Source organism: Toxorhynchites rutilus, chromosome 2, assembly GCF_029784135.1.
Source record: "Toxorhynchites rutilus septentrionalis strain SRP chromosome 2, ASM2978413v1, whole genome shotgun sequence".
Lineage (NCBI taxonomy): Eukaryota > Metazoa > Arthropoda > Insecta > Diptera > Culicidae > Toxorhynchites > Toxorhynchites rutilus.
The window spans coordinates 227,971,477-227,991,697 of record NC_073745.1 but is presented as its reverse complement, the minus strand read 5'-3'; the positions used below and the strand labels follow the sequence as shown (position 1 = coordinate 227,991,697).

General features: G+C 36.5%; 1 protein-coding gene across 10 annotated transcripts in view; it reads right to left on the bottom strand.

The window, feature by feature from the left end:
* Window positions 1-20,221, bottom strand: part of LOC129768064 (CUGBP Elav-like family member 4) — a 1,369,849-nt gene that overhangs the window by 538,402 nt on the left and 811,226 nt on the right. The window lies entirely within an intron of this gene.

Sequence of the window (20,221 nt, the reverse complement as noted above, 5' to 3'; positions counted from 1 at the left end):
TTAAATGTCATACAAATGAAACACAAATATCTGCATTAATCAAATCAAAAATTAATCAAGCAAATGAAACCAAATTAGGCATCTTAAGGTTTTAGGGTGCAATAAATGTTTCTATGGTGGTTAGATTCTCCGCCCCCCCTCTCTAAGGGGGGGCTGCGATACAAATGAAACACAAATTTCGGCATTTTTTTTTTTTATTTAATAGAGACTTTGCGTAATGTGGCATTCGCCTCTGATTTCTGCATTACTCGAGAATTATTCAAGTAAATGAAACCAAATAAGGCATCTGATGGTTTAAGGGTACTGCTATGCAAATGAAGCATACATTTCTGCATAATTCAAGAACTAATCAAGCAAACTGAACCACATTTGACATGTGAAGGTTTTAGGGAGCAAGAAACATTTCTAAGGTGGTTCAACACTCCTCCTATCTTTCTGAAGAGGGGAGGGAGGAGGTCTGCCATAGAAATGAAACAGTTTTGTTAGAAATACTAGGAATTTTATAGTAAAATGTAATTTCAACGGGGTCAATTAGAAGATCAATCAATGAACAGTTCTGCGATTGGACCCATGAATTTACTCATAGTAAGAAAACGTGGATGTTTGAAGGTATTGATAACAAAACACAAATTTTGGGCGGGACGAATTTTGCCGGGTCAGCTAGTATACATACATAAATGGATTTCTGTCTGTCTGTCTGTCTATCTGATTCCTACGGACTCGGAAACTACTGAACCGATTGACATGAAAATTGGTATGCAAGGGTTTTTGGGGTCGGGGAAGATTCTTATGATAGTTCGAGACCTCTCCCCGCTCTCTAAGGGGGGGCTGCCATACAAATGAAACCCAAATTTCTGCATTACTCGGTAATTAATCAAACAAACGAAACCAGATTTTACATGTGGAGGTTTTAGGGGGCAATAAATGTTTATATGGCAGTTAGACACTCCTCCCCCTCTCTAAGGGGAGTAGAGGGGAGGGGTTCGTCTTCATTCCATCATATTTTCTGTATCAAACATTTATTCCATGTAACGGAGAAACATGTTATTTGCAAGTGGTTGAAAAATCTCGAACGAGAATTGTGTCTGAAAATAATCTGATATTATAATGTCGAGTTTTGGTAGAAGTACTAGGAATTTCATAGTAAAAGGTAATTTTAAAGGGTAGATTAGAAGATTGATCAATGAATAATTCTGCGATGGGACCCATGAACAGCGCTTAGTAAAAAAACGTGGATGTGATATCGAAAAATAAATTTTGGGCGGGACGAAGTTTGCCGGGTCAGCTAGTGTTTAATAAAAAAGAAACCGTTTAACTTAGAAAGTTGATTTTACTTATTTTATTTATTTTTGCATTAGGGTTACCATTTCCATTTTAGGATCGTCCGAAAAAATTTTTCGTCTTTTTACCAAAAATGACTTTTTTAAAAATTCATAACTTTTGAACAACTGAACCGATTTGGATGATCGATATATCAAATTAAAGACAATTAGAAAAATATCACTTTAGCAAAAAAAATGAATGTTGTATTCGGAGTTATTGATTGAGTTTTATTCTTGATGTTTTCAAGACTAGAAGACGCTATATTTTTTTATATTTTTTCTTGGAAGTTAAGTTTTTTTACATAACATATTCAAAAATCCGAGATGTGATTTTTGTCGTTTGAAAATTATGTATCCGTATCCGAAAAATCTTTTTTTGCCTATTCTTCCAAAAATGACTTTTTCAAAAATTCATGACTTCTGAACTACTGAACCGATTCAGATAATCGAGATATGAAATTGAAGCCAATGAGCTAGTCTTTTTTGAAAAAAAAACCTATTACACTTGCGAAATGGATTCTAGTCGCATCGATTTATTCTAGTTGCATAAGAATTTTAAACGAAGACCGAAAACAGGTTAAATTTGAAAAATCAAAACACGGAAAGGAAAAAAGACACATCTTTGATTTTTGGATATGTTGTGAAAAAAAAGGTAACGCAATCTTTCTCTACCCGAGAAAACTATGAGAAACTAACACAATCAATAATAACTAAAACCAAAACCCATTTTTTTTCGCAAATGTAAATAATAATATTTTTGAATCATTTTGAGATCATTGGCTCCAATTTCGATCATCTAAATCGGTTCAGTTGTTCAAAAGTTATGATTTTTTCGAAGAAGTCTTCTTTTAGAAAAATGGGGAAAATGGATTTCTTTAACCATCGGTTAAATTTAAAAATTCATAACTCATAAACGAAAAAAAATCACATCTCTGATTTTTGGATATGTTATGTAAAAAATCCTCAGCGCCTTCTAGTCCAAAACTATGAAAACAACAAAAAATAAATATAAACAGTAATTACGAAAACGAAATCCAAATTATTTGCAAGCGTAATATTTTTCCAAAAAAGACTAGGTAATTGTCTTTAATTTGTTATATCGAATATTACACTTGCTAAAAAATTTAATTTAATTTCCCTAATTATCGAATCTTTTTGTTTTTTTTATAGTTTACTCGGTTAAAGATAGAGAGGGCTATATTTTTTTATATTTTTCTTGGAAGTTAAAGTTTTTTTGCATTACATATCCAGAAACCAGAGAGGTGTTTTCTTTCGTATTTTGAGCTATTATTTTTCAAGTATATGTTTTCAGTCTTCGTTCAATATTCCTATGCAACGTTCAACGTTCAATATGATCTAAGCTAAATTTTGGATCATCGGTTAACTTTTAAAAATCATAACTCAAAAACGAGAGAAAATGCCACTCCGATTCCATGATATATTATGTAAAAATAAACCTCAGTTTTCAAGAAAAAATATTACAAGTAAGTGCCATCTATATTTTGCCGAGAAAACTATAAAAAATAAATACTATCAATTTTACAAAATCTAAATCCAAAAGATTTGCAAGCGTAATGTTTTTCCAAAAAAGACTAGGTAACTGACATTAATTTGTTATATCGATTAATTGAATCGATCCAATAGTTGAAAAGTCGTTTCTGGAAAGAAAAAGCAGAAAAAGTTGATTTTTCGGACCACCCTAAATGGAAATGGGCACCCTTATGAAAAAAATACTGTTCTAATATTTTGCGATAAAGAACAAATCTACCACTTTTCACGAAAATCTGATAATCACCATATCGGCTTTTATCGTGCTCGATATTTTTCAGACAAACGTTCGCGTTTTCGTATATTTGTGACTATACAAATGCTACAGATGCTGCTTCGTATAAATAGTACAAAGTTGGTTTGTGCTGATAATTGAATTACTGTATCATTCTTCATATATATAATTTAGTATTTAAACTTCACGTTAACGGACCATAAATGCATTTTGAAAAGTATCGCCAAATACGTATGTTGCCTTATTTGGGATCCGAATAGTGTTTCATAGATTAATTTCCTACTTTAGTAAGTGTAACGTACGATCATGGACTGGAGAATTTTTTAAATTATCGAGTTTTTTTTATTCTATCAGATTTTTTACGTTCATAACGCACATGTATTGTTCTTGAATGGTTTAATGGAAGTTTTTCAAGGTCTGCACATTCTCCCATCCTTCAGTGAATTTATGAATGCCTCGCCAATTTATGATTTTTTTTATAGCCATGCCGCGCATCGATCCATTTCCGCACATTTTCGGGCGAATTGCTGCTCAGCAAGTGCGTGTCCCATCGAGCCACATGCACCTTATTGAGTAGCTTAACCGTTTTCCAGGTTAATCTTGCTCGGTGTGACGGACATTATCATCAAGGAAAATCACATTGTGTTGCCTTTTTTCCCCTTAGAGAGCGAGAGAAGCGTCGAACCAGCATAGAAAAAATTTTTGCCACTGAAACCTCCACATGCCAAATTCGGTTACACTTGCTTGATTAGTTCTCGAGTTATGCAAAAATTTGTGTTTCATTTGTATGGCATTAAAATGATTTCTATGTTGATAAAACATAGTTTTCGCGTTGAAATATATTTTTCCCCGTGTTTGTGCGTCATTTTTTTTTTTGAATATTTTTGAAATAATGTTCTTAATTTTGTTTATTTCATGTACTTTTGTACAATAATTTCAGCTTTAAAAATATAATACTCATTTACACTCAAATGAAAATTCAACACCTTCCCAAAATTTGTCAGTTAGGTAAAGGCTCTTGCTCTTTTGTTTATGTCATGGCTTTCACATTATTGGCCACTGATGTAGGTGACGTTACAGATAGATAGTTTAATGATTTCTGTTTTAATAAAACAAAGTTTTCATGCTGAAATATATTTTTTCGTGTTTGCATATTATTTTTAAGTCTTCATTGCGCTATCCACGATATTCGTTATCCACGGTGACCCTGCGAGAGAATTCCGCGAATAATCGGGGCCCTACTGTATTAATTTTTTTTTTTCAGAAATACGCTCTTTCCAAACAGCAATAAATTTTTCGAAGACTTCGACGCGATCATTTTCTACTGCAAGAAAAAAGTTACTGTACCAAAATGTTCGAGAGAGAACCTGATGAGGATAATGTCAATCCTGCTAAAATCTTACATAATCAAAAAATAATAAAACAATATCGTGTTCATCATCGAAATAAAAACATAGTTTTTACCGTGAAAGTAGCCATTGTCCAAGCTGTTCTGTTTTTGGAAAAAAAATGTTTTCAAGGAATTCGGGGAACGCAAAGTGTTTGAAATATTTTTCGTACAATGGATTTCAACAGATCGACATATTCATATTTTTGTTCAAAGTTGGGAAAAACCCACGTATATCAAAACTCAATAGGTTCTATGAGACAAACAAAAAAATGTATCAAGAGTTGTGAAGTTATTGTAGCTATTGGAATAGTGTGCAAGTCGCTAAACACCAATTTTTCGTCTATTGCGAGGAATCAAGAACACTTATAAATTTTATTTTTTCTAGGAACGTTAATGTTTTAAGAAAAGAATATAAAAGAAGAGTTTCTTGAAAAATAAAAAAGCAGAAAGTGATACTTATACGCGATAAAACTGCATCGCAATACAAAAACAGGATAAATATTGCAAGTTTTTGTAAATTTAAAGCGAAATTTCACATTCTGAGTATTTTTTTTTTCGTTTCTTTTCATGACAAGAGATCATGTGATGTGATTTCTTGATCATTAAAACGAATGGCAAGAAAGAAAAGTTGTGCTGAAGAACAGTAAAGCAGAACCCAAAATATGCAATAGAAATATATGATTGAGCTGGCTATCTGTGGTTTATTGCCTTACAATATTTTCGGATGGGTTAATGAAGAACACGAACAGGGAGTAACTGAATGGAGCAATATCTATCAACAGACAAACATGATTACTGATATACATGAATAACACTTTTTGGTAGCGATTTCAGAGAATATTTGAGAAGCGAAACATTTTTTTTTTTGACTGACAAAGCACCGTATGATGTGTGATAAAAAAAATTTTGAAAAGACCATATTTTAGTAAGCTAAATTTCAAATATACCAAAAATGGATGGTTACATGAATTTCATTAGCATGAGATTCATTGACTAATAAAATCATTTTGCTCAATTGTTAATGCAAACAGCTTAGAATTGTAAAAATAGCTTTAGTGGGAACTTTGATCTGGAATTTCTTTATTATTACGTTTTCGGGTAATTTAGAAAATCTAAATTCCAAAAATATAAGGTAACTTATCTGTAAATTATTAGCTTCATTAATTACAACGCATCTCAGTTTAAATGTTTAACTTGAGCATTTCAGCCGACTTATCAAGGGAACCTACGCTTATGTATTTTTTAAATACATAATCAGTTGATTTAAAGTTGACTTGTGGAGGCGATCTGGCATAGTGGTAACATCCATACCTCTCACGCTAAAGATCGCGAGTTCGATTCTCACTCCCGACATTCTTCCAAAAAATGGAAGCAAAGTGACGAACCAGCCAAATGTGTTGAAAATCACTAAAATACAGATAAAAAAAAAAAAAAAGTTGACTTGAAGGAACTTTTTTCTGAAATTTCACCATCCTGGAAATGTGATAAAAATTTCGACTATGATTGTAAGTTTCATATGAACGTCAATATTTGAGTAAGAAACAAAAAGAATGTTTTTAATTCAGTCAAGAGCTAGTGTACAAAAAATCAATAAAAAAATATTACATAAGTAGTACATAAGATACATAAGTAAAAAAAAATACATTATTTCGAAAATTTCAATTACTCTTGAAAAAAGGAATATTTGCACTCATGGAAAAATACTCTGCTTTCTAAGTAAAATGCGTGTTCAATGTTTCATTCAATCATCAGTCGATCGGAAAAAGGATGCTGGATTTCAGATTCTAATATGTCGTCAGTATTCGAATTATACAATATAATTGATTGTAATTGCTACGCATAACGATGAAAGCATACCTCCGGTGTACAGTTCCCTATATACAAAACTTCTCTTGTTTACCTAGCGAGAATACCAAGGACCAAAATTTTCGGCGGCATATATGATGTGAAGACTACTACCCACGATGAAGAATCGCATCTCGTACAGTGATAAAACACTATTTCGTCGGTTTAATTCAATAACATCAAAATGTGCTGAGCTCGAGCTCACTTTCCCAGAAAAAAAATAATATTGGTTCCAGTTAGTTTGGCAAAAGTTTATCGGAAAAACAAATTATATTTAGGAAAGATTTTTTTCTATTTTCGTTCATGACTGCATACTTTCGTTTGAAATTTGTTATTTACACTTGAGATAAAATTGGCACAACCATATATCGAAATATGTGTCAATTTCCCAGATCAGATCCTTATTCGAAAACTAATATTCGTATATTCTTTCAAGCGTGTGTACACCATGCTACAAATCTCAAGGTTCCCCAGCATTCATCATATATATCCTTCCGCAAAACAAACCTTACCGGAATGATCTCTTGCTGTTTGCTAAATTCCTGCTACACTCTGCACTTTCTGCATTTGATGGCGACACTACATCACATAGCTCAAGCCCTCTCGATTTCCCTCCAGTGTGTATGTTGCTCTCATGTGGCTGTAGAACCCAATCCCGGGGTAAAGGTAACCGGAATAGCATGAGGCGTTCCGCACATGTCGAACAACCCCCGGACGTGGTCCTGGCAAAACACATATAAATTTTATAGGAAAAACATGTAGCTTCGATAATGAAACCAATTATCGGAATAAAATTTTCTTCGATTCCTCTTCCGACGCTCGACGCTCGGTTCATGGTGTTCTCTCGGTGCACATATGAACACGTAGAAGTCGTTCCAGAGTTCACTATAACACAACAGGTCGACCCGGTGGGAAGGTGAGGGAGGCTGGAGTTTTAGTTTGGTGATGACGCATTTAGCACTCCATATTGAACCATAACGGGTTGGGGCGGCGGAGGGGCAAGGACGAGGCACAAGCCAGTCGGGATTGGGATTGCGATGTTGGATTTATTGGAGGTGCAGAAACGGGCAATAAAATTGATCGCTTTAGTTTAGGGCACGTAAATTGGAAGTATGAGTCAGATCGAGTTCTGCTTGCATACGAAGTACACTTATCATCATCGTTATCATCGCGTGCATATGGGAACGATGAGCCACAGCCGAAACTAAATCCAATATATTCGAAATTGAGTACCAGAAAAGTAGAACACGTTTGCTGTTTTCGATTCGTGCCTTCATTGCAGATTTTTATGCGATGTGGGTGCGAACATTTGCTGATTTATGTTTTTTTTTTGCTAGATAGAATTGCAGGATTTCCGTTGTATCTACACCGCGAGGTTCAAAATTCTTACCGGATTGAAGGTGAGTGCTCTCTATTGCAGTATCAATTTTTATGGCCTGTAGGATATTGCTATATTGCTGACTATTTGTTCCATTTCCAAACCATTCTAGTCCCAAAAAATCATAATTTGTATATAAATTCACCCAACACGAGCTAAAAATATTTCTTGTAAAATTTTAATGATAACTTTCATTCTCTGTTTATGTAGATGATCCTTCTTTCTTCCTGATTTCTTCTTCCCTGCCAGGGAGCTGAATTTCTCGCCAGTACTTTTCTCTTTCTACTTACAATAATCGGACCGTGATGAGCATTTGTTCCTCTCGAACTCAACAATGGTGGTAGCGCGGTTAGAAATATTACACAGGATGAACGACGGAAGAAAAAAAAACAATTCCCTGCAAAAGGCGATCGAACAAATCTTCTTTACATTACAGCCCTTCACTGCTCCGCAAAATTCATTTGCCCTCCCCAAACCTGCTTCTGCTGGGAAATGACGAGCCCCAAACAGCCAGATGATACCCTTCAACCTCTCATTGCTGGCGGGTTGCTCGATTTTCCGTAAGGTTCCATTTTCAATTTCACCATCATTTGGTCCCCCTCTCCCGGAGCTTGCATAACTATGTACAAGAGGTGTGTGTGTTTTTTTTACTCTGTGGTTCGTCAGAGCACTGTCCACAGCTTTGGTGGACTGAGACAACTGATTGTAAATGTACGGTGGATAAACGATGGAATGTTGGACGAATAAAATTGACTGGATTGTTCACTGACCCCATGTCATTACAATTTATCAGATTTTGACAGACTACAATCATTCAAATGGTGGAGTTTGATCATGGAACAAGAAGGAAAGGCAGACCCAATGATCGGATTTTTTATGGGATTTCTAAATTTTGTGTTTTTTGTTAAAAATGCAACTAGGTAAAGTATGATAAAAAGAATAATGATGAAGTCATCGACTCTTCATAGAATAAAAGGAATTCAGCAGAAAAATTATGGAAGGGTATATAACAATTTGATACATTTGATCTATTAGCCAAAATTTTGTAAGTATGTATTATAATTTTTGGGTTATGAATTTTTGTAGAAAAATTGTGCTTTTTCAACAGTCATAATTTTATTTGAATATTTCAAGTATGCAACGTTGCTTAAATGACCAATGTATTCACACCCACAACGTTTCATTACAATCTGAGATGTTGCTGCCAATGACCAGTCGCGTTGGCGTGAACTTCGTCTGTGAAATTTTTCCAGAATAGTTAGTAGGGAAAAGTTTTCAGAACTTGTAAATCGGGCTTGTACGGGTGACTTGTTGAAATTTGTAAAGGCTATTCATATCTATTTTTTCAGCATTTAAAAAAAAATATGTTTAAGAAAAAATAATTTTAATTTTCAATATATATTTTTCAAGAGTTTTTTTAAACTTTGTATTATAGTTTTTAATCAACATCTAATGAAAACCTGTATTTAGTACTCAAACCAACATTTTATAGGTCTTATAGTTTTTGTGTTAAGATTTTTCGAAAACAAATGTTGAAAAAATTCAAAGTTTCAATAACAGTTTCACTAAAAAACTATAAGACCCAAAAATTAAATTTAGGAAGTTTATTAAGTTTCCATCAATCAATATCAAACAATTTGTTGTAAAGAAAAATAATTGAAAAAACAATATTTTGAAACTATAAATTCACTTTTACTGGAAAAGAATTCTTCTACGCCTTTTGAATGTTTTCTTTGAAAAAAATACAAAAAAAAATACAATTAATGTTCAACTCGTTACAGATTTATATGCAAATTATCACAATTTACATTTTCTGAAAACTTTTTACTATTTGGAAACATGCCAATAAATTGTCACACGGAAGAATTTACACAAAAAAAAATGTTACGAGTTGAACATTATTTTTCAGGAGTCTCCATACAAAAAATGGCATGTATTCCAGAAAATATAAAATACAGAAAGTTCATTTCTTCGACAAAAGTTCATATTACATTGTCGAATACATTATATCATTACAATGACTTTGAACAAAATTAGGATCAGTTGTAATTTTTTCAAAGAAAACATGAAAAAGTTGTTGTTAGAGAAACTTTTTTACTGTAAAACTGCCCATTTTACTATGTATAGGTAACTTGTTGTAAATTGTAAGGGCTATAATTTTTTTTTGGGAATTTGAAAAAAAAAACGTCTATTAGAAAAAATATTTTGAAGTTATAAATTATTTCAGCATGATTTAAAAAAAAACTTTATAAAAATTGAAATAATTTTATACGCTTCATCTTTTGACCAGTATTTTTTAGATATTATAGTATTATCAATTCCAAAATAATTATACAAACAATGTAGTGTCTCATGCTTTTCAATATAATTAGTATTCGTGCAATTTTTTTTGTCAAAATAGTATTCATAAAAAGTTCCAAAGCGTTGGCGGGGCCTATTTCATCTAAAGATTTAGAGATAATGTTGTTGATAAAGTTTGCAAGCGCTTTGATTTTGACTGTTCATTTTATCGCTGAAATTAGTAATTTTTCCATCAGCTTGAAGAGGATAAATCTTAAAAAAATTATTTCAGACTCGGGACACACTTCTGATATTACAATCTAGTGGAATAGTAAAAATCATAAAATGTTCAATCGACTTCATATAGAATATTTTGGAATGGTTTGTTTGAGGGAACGATAGACATAAGTTAAATCTCAAACTCTTTCAATGCGAGATTGTTGTCTTTTAAAACCAAAATAGAGTAGATCTTCCATTACATCTTCTATATATATAAAAATCTCGTGTCACGGTGTTTTGTTACCGAACTCCTCCGAAACGGCTCGACCGATTTTGATGAAATTATACTCAAAATTCTTGGTATGTATGAGAATAGGTTGTAAACTATATATGATACCGGTAGGAGACCGATAACCATACATTTAATACCGAATAGGGTGGCTCTATGCAGAAAAAAATATCTGGATTTTTGTTTTTCAAAAATTTGACTTCATACCTTACATATAACCTTAAATTTTGACCCCAATTCCCTATTTTTAATTGCGATTTTATTATTTTTGTGTCAAAAATATTCTAATAATTTAACCGTTGTTCGTTTTTTCAACAGAACGAATTTATTTAAGTTGTTCAATGACTGATGGCGTAACGCCCGCTTCATTGAACATCCATCTACAAATACACAAGTAACATCAATTCATCTAAAGCAGGGAGCATCTCCGACGAGCTGGAAGCCTTTTTGAATGAGCACAATGAGTTGTCGAAATTCTTCAAATCACATTTGCTCGGATTACAAAATGACAATCACGCTATTGCCATCAACCCTGATAAAACATCAGCTGGAGAGCACGTGTGTAGATCCAAAGCACAAGCGCTGCTGGAATCATGATAGCACGGTGACACGAGAAATTTAATGCGAAGAAAAAACAATAATCTGGAATTCATCGTTGACACACACCGTTCATACGACCCTCGCAATGTTCTTCTTCAATGGCACTAACGTTCCCAAGGTTTGCCTTCTCAACGTAGTACTACTTGCGTCATTTTTATTAGTAAATAGTTGAGATTTCTATGACGAACAATACGCCTTGAATGTATTCTGGAGTGGCAAGCTCAAGAATACGCGTGACTACAGTGCAAGTCAGAAGGGTTTCTTTAACGAAAAATCTCTTGCATAAACATTAGACCAACGAGACCCCGTCACTTTCATTTAAGGTGAAGGTGGAAGCTAGCCATTGTAGTAGTATAGGTAAACCCACGTGTAAAAATGGGGTAATAGTGTTTGTGAGAGAAGAGCAAAGCACACTTAAACAGATCAATTTACTTATCAGACTGTGTGGTGCTTCATTGATACGAGTCTTTGAATACATTTGAAAAAAAAATAACAATTCAATACTGAAGTTAGATGTATGAACAAAATGTTTCGATGAACAATTGCATACATAAATATATATAGAAGGTGCATTTGCGTATGAAGTAAAATTCTGATTATACGCGAGCGTAACATGAGCAAATTCATAACACATGCGAAATGGGGATCTTTTGATATTAACTAGTTCTTCCGCATAGTAACTCGATGCTGATAATTCATTAATATTTTCCTTCGTTGGTCGTATTGTTTCCACATATTCACGTTGGAGAGCCTTAACCCTTCTCTTCGTTGGCCGAGACATTTTTGAATGTAATGCTTTTCTGTTTTTTGTTTTTGAAAGCATAGGCAGTCGTGGCAGTGTTCCGAGCTCTGCAATACAATTTTCTTACCCAATGTTAAAGTCGTTAAAACTTACATTATAGACCCATTAAACGTAAAAACAATGATTGTATTGATATCAACAAAATTTTATTCTATTGATTTTTATGACATGAAACGCTATGACTCACGAATAATATTTTATTGAGTGGTTTTGATAGCTGTTCCGATTATGTTGTCTGGCATCAGTGTCGAAAAAATAACGATGCTTTCACCAATACAAACAAAACCATTGCCGAAGATTACAAAAGAAAATTTAACTTTCAGAGCACTTGCTCGAGTTTTCCGACGTTTTTCTCTATACAGTGCGACAGCAGATGAAAATTTAATATCTTGTGAGTAATCGATTAGAGTTTGGTTGATATTACCTGATGGGAAGTGTGCGAAAACGATCATTTTCTTCACACTGTTTCGCAAAATTATTGATTTTTGGGCGAGGAGTGAGGGAGGGAGATAACAGAAATGAGCGCCATTGTGGCAGCCATTTGTGGCTAGCTTCCACCTTCACCTTAATATTTATGAACATGCGACGAAACAAACAGAGACTCGAAGGATTTTTATGTTTATCATATGGCGATTTGACATGGTCAAGAAACGCCAATTCAAGATATCGTAAGCTGTGCCAACAATTCATGGTCGACATATACGCGAAGGTAGAGATTGAACGACTGCAATTCTTACTACACAATCAACAAAAGCGGTGCGAGGCACTATCATGAGCAACGCCGATACAGCTTTAGTTATAGCCAGGCCAAAGCGCAATGCATTGTCATGACATTGCGCGTGTGTTCAAACACAAAATGAAGTTCGATCGTATTCGTCCCAACATATTGTTGGTTGTATTCTGTTGAATGGAAAAAGCGCAATTTTGAATTCTGTTCAAGCTAAAGTCCAATCGAGTTGAGCAAATGTGAAAACCTTGCCACGCAATTCGACGTAAACAACATTGGTTCCATGTTCCATTTCTATGAAGCAAAAATAGTAATGGTTTTTCGGGTGGAATAAACACGCAAAATTTAGCATTCAAACTCATTCAAAACAAATTTAGCATCCAAACGAAATCGAATAATAATTTTCATTCAAATTTCAACAATTTAGAATTATTTCCGGAATTATGCCGATCGGATAGAGAGTAAATTGAACCACAAATACGGATGACTTATTTTGACCATTGTTACGCGACAAGGCGAACGAATTTAAGAGTGTAAAAGTCGATTTCGATTGAATTGTAAAATCCGATCACTCATATGCATATATGAATATTGAGTTCTACAAATCGGTGAAGAGTAATAAAAACATCCATGAATAAAGGAAGCAATATGGCTGTATTTCAAACTTAGATTACCGATGTGAATACTCCTCGATTGAATGACAACGATAAATTAACGTGATTCCAAACAGGCCGATTAATCAGCTCCATTGAAGTTAGCTGGCGTATCGCTGTTTTCCAATTTATGAACGAGACCAAGCTGTTATAAACTAAGCCATGTTGAAAATCACATGCACGTATTTTCTAACAAGGAGACAGCAATAAATATTGATTTTCTATATTTCATTTTTTCTACTTTACGACAGACTTATATTACTTTTTTTCAGTTGACGTTTAACTTTTAAGAGATCAAAAATGTCAGTTACGTTAATGAAATACACCAAGAACACGGGAGGCGATCTGGCGTAGTGGTAACATCCATACCTCTCACGCAGAGATCACGAGTTCAATTCTCACTCCCAACATTCTTCCAAAAATGGAAGTAAAAGTGACGAATCAGCCGAAATGTGTTGAAAGTCACTATAATAAAGAAAAAAAAAATACACCAAGAAACATCATATATTCTTTCGTTCAAATCATCTAATTCGTTTTTTTATCGGTCACATTCGATTTATTTTAAAGATCGTTAAAATATTCAAACACACTTACAATACATTAGTGTGTTTTATTCAACACCCAAAATATACACTAGAAATAATTTGTTTGGTAGAAAAACGTTTGCCTGGTCAGCTAATATATAAATAAATATTTACGATGAATAACGAAAAAACACAAATATAACAAACATGTTATAGAAAAAAAACTTTCAAATCTATATATATATAAATGGATTTCTGTATGTCTGTCTGATTCTTATGGAGTCGGAAACTACTGAACCGATCGACATGAAAATTGGTTTGTTTGAACGGGGAAGGTATTGCGTGACAGTTTGAGACCTCTCCCCCTGCCTTACAAATGAAACATAAATTTCTGCATTACTCGAGAATTAATCAAGCAAACGAAACCAAATTAGGTATGTAGAGGTTTTAGGGCGCAATAAATGTTTTCACGGTGGTTAGACACTCCACCCCCTTCTCTAAGGGGGGGCTGTTATGCAAATGGAACACAAACTTTTGTATTACTCGATAACTAATCAAGTAAATGGAGTCAAATTTGGCATGCGAAGATTTTAGGTGGCACGAAAAGTTTCTATGGTGAATAGATACTCCTCCTTCTATGGGGAGAAGAAGGGACAGGTCTGAATTTATTCTATCATGTTCTTTGTATCAAAAATTTATTCCATGTAACGGAGAAGCATGTAATTTGTAAGTGGTTGAAAAATCTTGAACGAGAATTGTGTCTGAAAACAATCTGATATTATAATAAAGAGTTTTGGTAGAAGTACTAGGAATTTTATAGTAAAAGGTTAATTCAACGGGGTCGATTAGAAGATCGATCAATGAAGAGTTCTGCGATTGAACTCATGAACTTGCGCTTAGTAAGAAAACGTGAATGTTTAAAATTTAAAGCAAATTTTGGGCGGGACGGAGTTTGCCGGGTCAGCTGGTGAACTATATAAGTTAAAACCTTTATAATAGGGAAGAAATTGACGAATCCTCAATTCAACGGCAAATATGAAATTTTGTGTTTGAAAACCAAGAAAAATCATATGTTATGGGTGAGGTAATCATTCTCCGAAACTTGCCATGCTCAATCAAAGTATTGTTGGCTTTCTATGTGAACTATTACATGTCAGACTGTCGGGTTATTAGCCTATATAATAACTAGTTATTATTATATTAGTTATTATATAGGCTAATGGTACACCTTATTTTGACTTTTTGATAACAGGTTAAATTATAAATATTGTTGATGTGGTATTGCTTTATGAATTGTTTGTGTAATATAACTAAACAATGCGTGATCATGATATGTACCTTTGCCAATGGTCGCTCAAAGTAAAATGAAATACCTCGATAATCTCACCAACTAAATCGTACTTCTCAGATGTTGAAAATATAGTGGAAAACGAATTACGCTTTTCAATTTATATTTTAATGCAGGAATTTCCTGACATTTTTAAATATTGTTCAATTATACATTTGTTCAAAAACATCGACAGTACGCTGAACCGCGCGTTTGTAACCACAAAAAAAGAAAAAAAAGACTGATCTCTATAAGAGAGAAAAAAAAGAAAAAAAAAGTAGAGAAAATAATATATTCATTGAGTAGGAATTGTATGGAAATTTGTCTGAATATATTGGAAACGGGGCGAGGTACAAGCATAAAAAGATTTTGATTCAATTGAAATCTGGTCGATTCCTGTGGGAGGAAGGGAGAGCGGGTGCCCATCATGGGTGGGGGTGGGATTATGACCTTTCAAGTAGGCACAGAGGAGGGAGTAAGAATCATCTGGTTCGCTTCGTGCAGTGCGCCATTCGTGTTTTCTGATTTTTTTTTCAATCTCCACCATCACCATTTGCTCTGTTGGTCCTTTCACTATTACGATGTATATTCAACGAAAGAGACGTAAGTACGACTAATGCTGATCGAAATAAACTCAAGCAAAAGTGAATCTTCAAAAGGAAGTAAAACCGGCGAGTGAAAGTAAATGGTCGGGAGAGTAATGCGAAGTATTATTGATTGTGCATTTCGAGGATCTTTTTTTCTATTCCTCGCTCGGTGGGAGGATTATTTAATGGTAATTGAAAACGATTTATCAGTGGTCCAAAGTATTAGGTTTGCTCATTTCGAGTTTCATCAACCTGTCAACCCACAGTCAGCGCCGATTCCACTTGTAGATTCCCCGTAGAACCAAGGGAACGCACCAGAATCAAGTCAGCCGACACATGCCAAGAAACACACATATTTGTTGTCATATTTTTCATCCCGATGTATGAACGGAAAATCAAAGCTGACAGGTGATTTTCTGCCGATGGCACTTTTCAATCCCTACTCTCGAAAGGAACAACCAAAAAGTGCCGAAGGTCTTATTGCCGTTGACAGAGTGTCTTCCCCCCCCCTGAGCTGACTGACAGCACATTTTCCCGAATAGGAATCCCAACTAAAAACCTCATCGCTCTGATAAATGCAATTCAAATTAGTTTTCAAGAATATCCGTTTGGGATACGCGCATGTTGGTGATGTCGGGGGAAAAACTCGGCTTAAATTATATTTCCATAATTTTTCTTCCCGTTGCTTGGGCTGGGGAGATTTTGATCTCTTCCTTTTTTTTTCAGCACGCATAGAAAAGTGGTGGATATATTTCGCACTGCAGTCCAGTTGATGAGAGTTTTTATCCTGTCTCAATTGAGTTATCCTTCGGAATTAGATTGCTGATTTTCACAGGAAACGACCCATCACATGTGATTGGTGATATTGTGGAGATTGTTCGTTCTGACAAGTATATTTACATGCATTTGGAGTCAATTATGGCACCGAACCCTAACACTTGATTTAATTATTAACAGTACAATATATTCAATAAAATGAGAATTATGTTCAAGGGCTAAGAGGACAATGAGGTTCACAATTTTGATGAACTGATTTTTCCACGTCATGATTTAAACTGTATCGACTGTTACAAAAAAAAAAAAAAAATTGCCAACATTTCGTTAACAGCAAGCGTAGACATTTTTAGTTTTTCATTATTATTTTTTCAGCCATTGGAGCTATTCCTATTTCGAAAGACCTTAGAAATATCTTTTCCCACATTTTAGAATGGTTCGTGTTGTGTGGAATTTGTTTGATGCATGATCTTTCACACCTTCATTTTTAGCCTGTGTTTTTTTCGATGCTTGGTTTAAGTTTTTTCTTGTTCTTTCGATGAATTATTTAATTATTCCTTTTTAATTTTTTTATTTCGTAGAACCGCATTTGAAATTTATAACATTCGTAAAATAAAAAAAATAGATGAAAAAAAGAAATAAAAAAATATAAGGAATAAGGAATATAACATCTCCGTGAAAGGCGTGAGCCTCCATGGCGAAGGAGATTGGAGCAACGGATCCTAAACAAGCGCGCCGCAATTGGAAGACTGATGGCGTACAAAAGAGGCAGCAGATCGGCGAAATTATGTCGCCAAGTTGCTGTGATCGTGCGGCCTACTGAACTTCGCCAGCTGGGAGCTCACCAGCTGACGGAAAAACTCGACACACTGGTACAGCAATTGAGCGTCCTAACTAAACGGCTGAAACGTTACTCTGACTCTGCAAAGCGCCAGGAACAAAATCGGATGTTCAGAGATAACGAAAAAGCGTTCTACGACCACATTAGCGACGAGAAGCCCGACTACCGCGAAGGTTTGCCAGATATTAGCGATGTGACGAACTTCTGGGCTGGTATTTGGGAAACCCCAGTACAACATCGCGACGGGCAAATGTGGTTAAGACGGGAGGAGGAGAGTTGTGGTGAAATTGGAGAGATGCCAGCTATCATCGTCGAAGAGAACGATGTCCGCGAAGCCTCGCGGTACCTGAGGAACTGGGCAGCACCGGGCCCCGATGGTGTTCAGAACTTCTGGCACAAGAAGCTGACCGTCGCACATCAAAAGATAGCTGAGTGCTTCAACAAGGTGCTACGTGACCCACACAACCTCCCTGAATTCGCCACCCGTGGCGTCACATTCCTCCTCCCGAAAGACAGCAACACATTGAACCCATCAAAGTACAGGCCGATAACGTGCCTATCGAGTCTGTACAAGATATTAAGCAGCATCATAACCGCCAAAGTTTCTGCCCACTGCGAACAACACCATATCATCGCAGAAGAGCAGAAAGGATGCAGAAAAAATACGCATGGCTGCAAAGACCAGGCCATCATCGACGCAGCCATAGTCGGCCAGGCGGTTTATAACCAGCGGAACCTAAGCATGGCCTATATCGATTACAGGAAGGCTTATGACTCCATACCTCACTCGTTTCTCGTCCGGGTATTGGAGCTCTACAAAATTGATCCCGTCGTCGTTAGGTTCCTGCAGCATGCGATGAGGCAGTGGAGCACGTCTCTGCACCTTAGTGATGGGGAAAATGTGTTGCAGTCTAGAACGCTGCAGATAAAGAGGGGGATATTCCAAGGCGACTCTTTCAGCCCGCTTTGGTTTTGTCTGGCATTGAACCCCCTCAGTAGGACGCTCAATAGAAACGGTCATGGCTATAAAATAAGGTATGGCGACGGCGCCCACGAAGAAGTGACCCATACCTTTTACATGGACGATCTCAAGGTCTACGCTGATTCACGTCAGCGTCTAGGTGTAGCTATCCGGGTTGTCGAAGACATAAGCAGGGACATCTGTATGGAGTTCGGCCTCGACAAGTGTCGCTGTGTCCACCTGCTGAAAGGACAACTTACCGAATCCGGAGGCTACGAGGTCTATGACGGCGAGTTTATAAGAGACATGGTACGTGGCGAATCCTATAAATATCTTGGATTCCGACAGCTCACCGGGATTCGCCACTCCGACATCAAGACGGAGCTGCGAGACAAGTTCTTGAGTCGAGTGAACTGTGTCCTGAGGACTTTCCTCAACGCGGGGAACAAGGTACGCGCGATCAACACATTCGCGGTTCCCCTGCTGACCTTCAGTTTTGGTGTAGTCAAATGGAGCAAAACTGACCTAGAGGACCTTGAGAGGAGGATGAGGAAAGCATTCAAAGAGGCCGGAATGCACCATCCTCAATCGGCACTGGAGAGAGTTTCACTACCACGCAAAGAAGGGGGACTTGGAATCGTCGACATTTCTGCACTGTGTGTTGCCCAGGTACGACAACTGCGCGAGTACTTCGCAGAACGCGCCAACCAAAACGCGCTATACCGGGCTGTCTGCGCCACTGACAGAGGATACAGCGCTCTGCACTTGGCGCAAGCGGAGTACCAACTAAACTGCAATCTGCAGACAGTGGAGGAGAAGATTGCAGCTTGGAAGCAGAAGGCAGTGCATGGTGCCCACCCCCATCAACTGGACCGGCCACACGTCGACAAGGCCGCATCTAATCTGTGGCTAACGCGTGGTGAACTCTCTTCAGTAGTAGAAGCCGACATGATAGCCATCCAGGACAGGATAATGCCGACGAGAAACTGCAGGCGGTACGTCTGGCATCAAGACGTTGATGACATTTGCCGGATGTGCCATCAACCAGGTGAAAACATAGAGCACATTATGGGAGGCTGTCCCGTTTTGGCCAACGCAGCCTACACCGAGCGCCATAACAACGTGGCCCGTATTGTTCATCGACAACTGGCGCTCCAATGTGCTCTACTGGAAGACAACGTACCAAACTACCGGTACCTGCCTGCACCTGTCCTGAAAAATGACCGTTTCAAGCTGTACTGGGATCGCACTGTTCTGACCGATCTCTCGATCCACCACAACCGCCCAGATATAATGGTTTACGACAAGAGCGACCGCAAAGTCACCATCATCGATGTCGCTATTCCACTGAACCAGAATCTGGAGGAGACCCACGGTCGCAAAATCTGCAAGTACCGACCATTGGCCGTGGAGCTCAAGGAACTGTGGGGGCTAAGGGAGGTCCCAAGAATTGTTCCAGTCGTTCTCTCTGGAACTGGAATTATCCCGAAGACACTTCTGGAAGCGCTAAAGGTGTTGAACATCGAGAAGGAATTGGCCGGCATCCAAAAGTCTGTCATCCTTAGCACCTGCGCGATTGTCCGACAATTCCTCGGTCAGGACTAAAACAGCACGAGCATGCAGATACGTGCATTCCGCAGAGCCTAGTCCCCCTTTGGCATTCAGAAGCCCGGGGGCAGGTGAAAATTCTGGCTAGGTTCGCCTAGTTAAGAAGTGAGATAAGTCTGCTAAAAAAAAAAAAAAGGAATAGAATTGATATAAAATAACAAAAATCGTATGGCGAAAAACACTAATTAGTTCATATGGAATCCAGAAGATGGACCTTGCAGTGCCTTGCAGCACTTTTTAATCGACAAATATGGAGCAAATCTGAACAAGCTGAAGAAATTCGATGGAAATGGGTTAATGATACAGATGAT